Below are 8,352 nucleotides of genomic sequence, written 5' to 3'. Positions count from 1 at the left end.
GAATAATGGAAAAGGGGAAAAAATTAAAAGTTGAAAACAAACAAACATAAATGCAATCTTAAGAGTTTCTTCCAGTAAGTGGAGCTGTGCACTCTGGGCCAAACTTCTGCCCTCAAGATGCAAGAAACAATCCCTGTGAGACAGCTTCTCCTCCCCAGCTGGGTGGCTCGCCAATCCTGGTCATGCAGGGCCGTTCTTGGTCACCAGCGGCCCCCCCATCCCCTCCACCCATGATTCTCCAGCCCACCAGGCCCCACTCACTGGTGCCGTTCTCCACAGATCTAGCTACACTCGGGGCCTACAGCCTCCTGGGTGCCCTGTTCTCTTGAAAGACTGGGCACTCTCTCTATTTGCTATTCACCCAGACCCCAAGGTTGTGGAGCAGTGGAGCTGGGGGCCATTGGCTTATTTTGCCTAATTCCCTCAGGTAGCCATGCCCCCAGGAGCTTGTGAAAAAGGCCTCGGCTGTCAGCGCTGTGGTCGCCAATTTCACTGTGGAGGGATCCATCCCCCAAACTCTGATGACACCAGTTCTCTGCCATGGTGGACCCTGATTTTCTTGCCAGGGTGTCCGATGGGAAGGGTGGGTCTGGTCTGTCTCTCCTAAATCCTACCTCAGCTCTCAGTCCGCTGGACCATGGAGGCTCTGTTGGCACCACTCAAAGGATCCTCCAAAGCTCCAAAGTTTTGTTTCTCTACTCTGCTCAAGGGTCTCTGTAGCACTGAGTTGCGGTGGGTTGGTGGCGGGTCGCGAATCAACCAGCCAGTAACTCCACATGCCAGGTGGCCTGGATTCACCCTTACCTGAGCACACTGTGGCCTCTGAGACGCTCAAACTGCTCGCTTAGGTACCACCTCAGCCCAACATTGCAAGGCGTTCCTGAGCAGACAGCATCCAGACATTCTGAAGTCTCTCTTTGCCAGCATAGCTGAGGAGGTCATAGGATTGCTCCTTCCGCACCCACCGCCATGTTCCAATGTGGACATTTATTTTTAATTAGAAAGTTACAGATTCTGTTATTTTGTGCTGTGATAGTAACATATCACAGAAACTTATATTTTACTGTTCAGGAAGCTGAGAGTCCAAGATCCATTAGACAGCATTTGGTGAAAACTTTCTTTCCGGGTCATCCCATGGCAGAGGGTATAGAAGGGTAAGGGGGCACTAACTTACCCTGTTATGAAATCCTATTCCCACCATAACAGCATAATCCACTTATGAGGGCAGAGCCTCATCACCTCAACAAACTTACCTCATAATATTTTTTCAGTGACATTAAATTTCAACGTGACTTTTGGAAAGGACACAGAATCAAATCATAACAGCCTTATTGACATGAAATAAAGATTATAGTTTTATATCATCTAAATTTGGCCTACTGTAAAAAGAATCATAAACAGAGATAACATGTTAGCACATTTTGCATGGTGAAAACATTAGATGAAGAGAGGCACTTTGAAGAGAAGGGAGACCTATAAAAATACTTGGCTAAAATATATACACATTTTTAAATAAAAATTTGAATTTAAGATATTCTTTATAATAATTCTCACTGAGTTTAACAGGTATATCACTAATTGTAGAAAGATTGTTTTCCTGATTAATAATATAATATGCTGAAAACAGTCAACTGAGAAAATCAATATAGGCAAATATTAATTATAAAATTTAAGCATGACCAGGATTGTGGGAAATGCACTGAAATTTTTAAATGAGATCTTCTTTAAAAATGTATTCTTCAGAAAAAAACATCTCTGACATGAGATTAAGGAACACATGAGGTTAAGAATCTGATTAAAGAACATGGATGTATACAAAGAGCTATCATTCTTCCTCCAAGAGTTTATAGCCAATATAAAGATTTTATCTTTTTTAAAGACACTTTGGTACTCATGAACTTGTGGAATTTTAATTTGCATAAAATATTTTATTTAAAATGAGTTTTTGACTAGAACCATTGTAGTAAATAAAACCATTACTTGTTTTAAATGGAACTGTTGTTTTACTAGAATCATTACTTTTTAACTATACCATTGTATAGGCATAGTGAGAAAATAAAGCTAATCATCAGCTCATATAAAATGTTCCAAATAATATATAATTTTATTGTTGACTACTTCTTATGCCCCGCTTTTTTAACTCTCAAAATGTTTCATATTAAATCTTAAATTATATGGTCACAACATAAAATTTAGACAAATAATCTAAGTTTTTCAGTGGGTGTTTAATACCAAAACACAACACCAAAAAAAAAACAATGTGTCAGACCTCTATTGAGAGCTGATGGAAGCTTATGGAAGGCCCATAAGGCTTGAAATCTTACATTTATTGATGTTGCTAGAGGTGAACATGAGTCACTGAGAACAGGTTAAAGCATTCACAGTATCAGCCACTTAATGGGGGAGAATATTTAATAGTTATTGTACAAATCTGGTAGACTTAAATGATACCTTCTACTAACTGCAAATAGTATGTATTTTGAATTTGTTGTAGCTTCTTGATATGGTTGAAGCTCAGTCCAATAAGGAGGACACGGCTTTGAGAAAAAAGAAAACAAAGGCTTATTGCTTTGCCAACAAAGGAGAAACACAGGAGGCTTCTGTCCCAAAGGCTGTGATTCTGCCTGTCAGCAGGATCAGGGGGCTTATAAAGAGGTGATTCAAGGCTACATTCTACATGTTCTCTGTCTGGAGTTGTAATTCACTTGTTAATTTGGGAGAATCATTTCTGAGATCTTCTGGTACCATCCCCAAAGTCTGGATTACTTCCTTCCTTTGGTGGGTGTGAACTCTAAGAGAGAGAAATCTGCCTGTAATGGGGAAAAAAAGATAATCCTGTTCCCCCTGAAATCAGGGAGGAGCAATGAGAGAAGAAGAGAAAAAACATACCTACTTCAAAAATGAGTTACAGGGGCAGAGCACCAAGAGCTCTATTCAAAACACAAGGTGCACCACTGTTACATTGACACCAGTTGTGTGTAGCACTATTAGAGTATAATGTGTGAAAGCATTCAATATGGACAAGAAGACTGCTATTAACAAGGAAATGCTGCATTGATGTGCACGTGCCCACACACACACACACACACACACACACACACACACTCTCTCTCTCTCTCTCTCTCTCTCTCTCTCTCTCTCTCACTCTCTCTCTCTTCTGGTAATTAAGAATACAAAGCAATGGTAAACTATTTATTCCACAAGTATTTGATGAGTACAAACCATATGCCAGGCCCATTTTTGAATGTTGTGTATTTGTTCAAAAAATGACTTAATTTCCAAAAATCATACCATAGGGTAAGATATAAAATTTCAGCAGAAGATGGAGTGCGGCTGCACTTGAAATTGCGTCCAGGTTTATTTTGAGAATGACTTGTAAGTCTTAAGTGGCCACATGTGTGATGCATTTTATTTTGTTTCTTTACTGATATTAAAAAGCCTACATGTTCAATACTGGAAGTAAATTAATAATCTCCTTGAAAGATACAGGTATTTGGCAGAAATGCAAGACAACTTTTACAAAGAAGAGAGGTGAAGCTAGTATTTGCATATTGCGGCCCCTACAATGATTGAATAAAGGAGTTTTGAAGACTTTTGAAAGACACTAGGGAAAAAAAGCAGATGAGCAATACACAAGAGCCTGGGTCCCTGACCTGTTACCAAAAACCTTGGGCCTTGTCCCTGATGGCCATGCAACAATGAGGAGAAGGTTTTGAGATGGAGGTAAAAGGAGGTTTATTGCTTTGCCAGCAAAGGGGAAACACAGGGGACTCCTGTGCCAGAAGATTTGATTCTGCCCATCAGGGAAAACAGAGGGTTTTTAAGGAGACTATTCAAAGGCTCCACTCCAGGTGTGCCCTGACCAGGGGTTCCCAGGAGCATCCTGATGGTGTGTTAGGATTAACTAGTTTATCTGGGAGATCATCACTTCCTAGTTCTTCTGGTGAATTCTCCTTCCTGTGGAGAACAGATAACTCAAGGTAATCTTGTTCCCTGCCCCCAGGTTAGGGAGGGAGACAGGGAGAAGGGGAAAAGACAAACATTTCCCTTTTAAAATAAGCAGCCAGGGTTATATTCAAAAGGTAAAGTGGACCACTCTTACAACCCTAGTGCTTCCACCAATCAACTTCACCATCCAAATTGAATTGTCAAGTGTGTTTATGTCCAGCTGAATATTTGTGGAAAAAAAATAGTTTTCTTTTTCATCAGGTCTTGACCCACAAACTGTCAAGTTCCATAGACAGAGTAAGCGCCTGGGTCCTTGGTCCACTTAGGGTGCATATGACCACTCTTTATGCAGTCAGTACCTTTATGACTGCATTGACTGCCTAGGAGATAATAGAATGAGAATCCTGGAAATGAGTGGACCTAGAACCACTCCTCATTTGCCTTTTGGCCTTTGATGTTCCCAGAGCGAGTTTTTGAACTGGGCACGATATTTGTTGGTAAAAGGCAGTTGTGGTTGTTTTTTCCCCAACCCATCTCCAACTCTCTCCTTGTTTCCCCCCCACCCCCTGTCCTTGCCTAGCCCTCACCTATCCTAAATTTTCCAGTGACACCCAGACCCATCGATCATCAACATGGGTCAAACCATGCAGCCATCGCATGGAGCTACACGGGCAGAAGACACCTCCGAGACTGGGCACTCTGGAGCACAGCGCCCAAAATCCATAGCTTCCTCTGCAGGTAAACAGCGTCGCATTGGAGATTATAGACTAGTGAAAACCCTCGGCAAGGGGACCTTCGCCAAAGTCATGCTGGCCCGTCACATCGTCACAGATAAAGAAGTGGCAATCAAGATCATCGATAAGAGACATCTGAAGCCACAAGTCCTCGAAAAGATGTACAGAGAGGTGAGAATCCTCAAGATGTTAGACCACCCACACATCCTGAAGCTCTATGAAGCTCTGGACTGCGAAAAAGCACTCTGTTTGGTCCTGGAGTACGCCAGTGGAGGGGGAGTTTTGGACTATCTGGCCAAAAAAGGAAGACTGCAGGAAGAGGAGGCAAGATGTATATTCCGGCAGATCGTGTCTGCAGTCCAATATTGTCACCAAAAGCAGGTCGCCCACCGAGACCTGAAGGCGGAGAATCTGTTATTAGACGCACAGATGAACATCAAGCTAGCCGATTTTGGACTCAGCAACGAGTTTACACTTGGGTGTAAACTCGACACGTTTTGCGGCAGTCCGCCCTATGCAGCTCCAGAGCTCTTCCAGCAAATAGAGTATGATGGTCCAGAAGTGGATGTGTGGAGTCTTGGCGTGGTTCTGTACACCCTAGTCACCGGGTCGCTTCCTTTTTTTGGGCGCAATGTGAGAGAACTTAGAGACAGAGTGCTACAAGGTACATACCAAATCCCTCTGTACATGTCAACAGAATGTGAAAATCTGCTGAAACGCTTGCTGGTGCTCAATCCAACTAAGCGAAGCACCCTGGCCGAAATTATGGGAGACAGGTGGATCAACAGAGGCCATGATGTCCTCCAACCCTTTGTTGGTCCAGAGGTGGCCATCTCCCATAGAAACATCTCGTTGGCTAAGGTGCAGCCAAGCAGGGGCCTCAGAAAGAGCACCAGCTGGCCTCCTCACCGCAAAGTGCAGCGAAGCGTTTCCACTCAGAAGCAGACACAGTCCCTGCACCATGCTGGAACTGGGCCATATCTGACCAGCACTGCCCAGAGTCACCTCAGAGAACATCCAATGGCCTCCCAGAAATCCGGCGGCAGTGCTGTGGGAGGAAAGGGAATTTCTCCAGCCAGGCCCATACCTGGGATCACCACCAGTCCCAAGGAGCTGGAGACTCCTGAGTTCAAGAAAATGCCTGCTGCCTACAAGAGCAGCACACCATCTGGAGGGAGGACACTGTGGAGTAAGTACATTTGCCGCAAAACATCCAAAGCAGACACACATTCAGTGAGCCGGAATGGCCAGAACAACAGCACCTTCCCTCCTCAGAGCCCTCCAGAGACTTCAACCCACAGTGTCCCAAGTACCTCCACCCGGGGCTGCATCTGCTTCCCCAGAGCCAGTGCCCTTCGTCGAATGTTCCACCGCCAGCCCCGGGAATGCCAAACTGCAACACGCGAAGGTCCTCTTGCTTCATCCAGCTGCTTCCATCCAGCTGAAGAATTGCCCCAGACTCAAAGAGGCACCACTGGGGTTTTTACATCTAAAATCATAAGAAGGCCTCCAGCTGAGTCTGAGAAGACCCCGAGATATAAGGGCTCAAGTCATCATGTCCCTACTGAGCAGAGAAAGGAGAACCATCAAGCAAAACCTCGCTCCCTGCACTTCACCTGGAGAATGAAAATCACCAGTGCCATGGATCCTAGTGACATCATGAGGGAAATCCGCAAGGTGCTAGATGCCAACAACTGCCAATACATGCAGAAGACGCCCTTTCTGCTCTTCTGCATGCATGGAGATGGGTACACCCAGAAAGTGGTGCAGTGGGAGATGGAAGTGTGTCAACTTCCCAGAGTATCTCTCAACGGGGTCCGCTTCAAGCCGGTTTCAGAGAAATCAAAGGCCTACAAAAACCTGGCTTCCAAAATTGCCTGTGAGCTCCAACTGGAACCCAGTCATTAGAACCAAAATGAAGCAGCAACTTGAAGTCTTTTCCTCAACACTGATGGACATATAGAATAACATTTAGGCAATTTTGGGGAGCAGTGACTAAATTAGGGTTTTCTTTAATTGTCCGAGGAGGTGATGCCCCTCGTGGGAATTCTTGATGCAAGGCGCTGGTCAAGACTGCCCAGTTTCTTGGGTGAAGACCTGTTCCACCTGTACCACCCAGGGAGCTATTCAGTTCTTGAACTTGTGGTTCAGGTGGCAGGGCTCAGCGGTGGAACGTTATGGGCACAAGCTGCTACTCATAATTGGACTGGTCGTACATATGACCTTGGTTTTGATGGCTTTGCCCAAATTTTCTCACAAAAAAAATCTTTTAAGTATGAAACTTATATAACAAACTTGTTGAGCTGGCTCGTAGCCATTGCACTCTACTGGAGTGTAATATACACGCAGTTCCAGCTTTTTCTCCCCTTGGATTTCTGTCTTTTCTCATCCCCCATGGCCCCTCATCTGGTTTCCTCAATCAACCACCCTGCAGGTGGCAGCAGATGGGACCCAAACAGGCTATTACACTGTGGAGTGCAAAAATGATCACAAGCCTTCTCAGTGTGATCAATGAAAGGGGTTTTGGGAGAAAGTTTGTGCAAAGCAAGCCAAACAGGGTCATAAATAGGGGCAACCCGATTATGATGACCAGCTTGCTTTGATAAACTTCTAACTCCCACACCTGGCATCCAAACCTCATGGTCAAGAAGTGAAGAACTCCATGAGTGTCACAGAACCTCTGTTTGAACAGATGGTTCCCATAGCAACTGGGACGTCCCAAGGGGCGCTTTCCCACTGAGAGTTCCTGAGACAGCCTTTGGCTTTGTCACAGAACATTTCAAAAACACTAATCCGCTGCTTCAGACAGGCATTGTCATTTCCATCTTCCATCTTCTACATCATGACCTGAAAATCTGAGGTGAAGAACGCCACACCTGGGAGTGGAAGCTGGCCTTTACTATGAATGCCCTAAAGTCGTGAGACGCCGAAAAAGAAAAAAAGAGAGAAAGTCGCATTTGAGACATGCCAATTCCTAACAGTACAGTGCTCCATCAATGGCTTTCATTTCAGAGGTACTCCACCTCTCCTTACATGCTCTCCATTGAATGATCCCAAGACAGCCTTTGCCTCTGTCACAGACCTGTAAAGAACCCTAATGCAGTTGCTGCCTCAGACAGTCATTGTCATTTCCATCTTCCATCGTCTACATCATGACAGTAAAATCTGAGGAAAAGAACACCACGACTGGGAGGGGAAGCTGCAGTTTCCTATGAATGCCCTAAAATCGTGGGACACCAGAAAAGTAAGAAATAAAGAGCCATTTAAGACCTGCAAATTCCTAATGCTACAGTGATGCACTAAAGGCTTTCATTTCAGAGGTAATTCATCTCTCCTAACAGATTCTTCATGGAATATTTCCAAGACAACCTTCGCCTCTGTCAGATCATTCAAGAACCCCAATCCATTGCTGCTTCATACTAGCATTGTTGTTTCCATCTTCCATCTTCTACATCCTGATAGTGAAATCTGAAAAAAAGAACGCCACCACTGGGAGTGGAAACTGCCTCTACTATGAAAGACCTAAATTCATGGAACCCCGAAATAGAAAGAAACACACACTTGAGACCTGCAAATACTTAACAGTTCAGTGCTCCATTAATGGGTTTCAGTTCAGAGGTAATCCCTCTCTCTTCACATGCTCTCTATTGAATGTGCCCAAGACAGCCAT

General features: G+C 44.4%; 1 pseudogene; it reads left to right on the top strand.

Moving 5' to 3' along the window:
• Positions 1-4,580: 4,580 nt before the first annotated feature.
• On the top strand, positions 4,581-6,590 carry LOC113175975 (MAP/microtubule affinity-regulating kinase 3 pseudogene; annotated as a pseudogene).
• The last annotated feature ends 1,762 nt before the right edge of the window (positions 6,591-8,352 follow it).

Source organism: Urocitellus parryii, chromosome 8 (genome assembly GCF_045843805.1).
Source record: "Urocitellus parryii isolate mUroPar1 chromosome 8, mUroPar1.hap1, whole genome shotgun sequence".
NCBI lineage: Eukaryota > Metazoa > Chordata > Mammalia > Rodentia > Sciuridae > Urocitellus > Urocitellus parryii.
The sequence above is the reverse complement of the archived record's forward strand: the minus strand, read 5'-3'. Positions and strand labels throughout refer to the sequence as shown.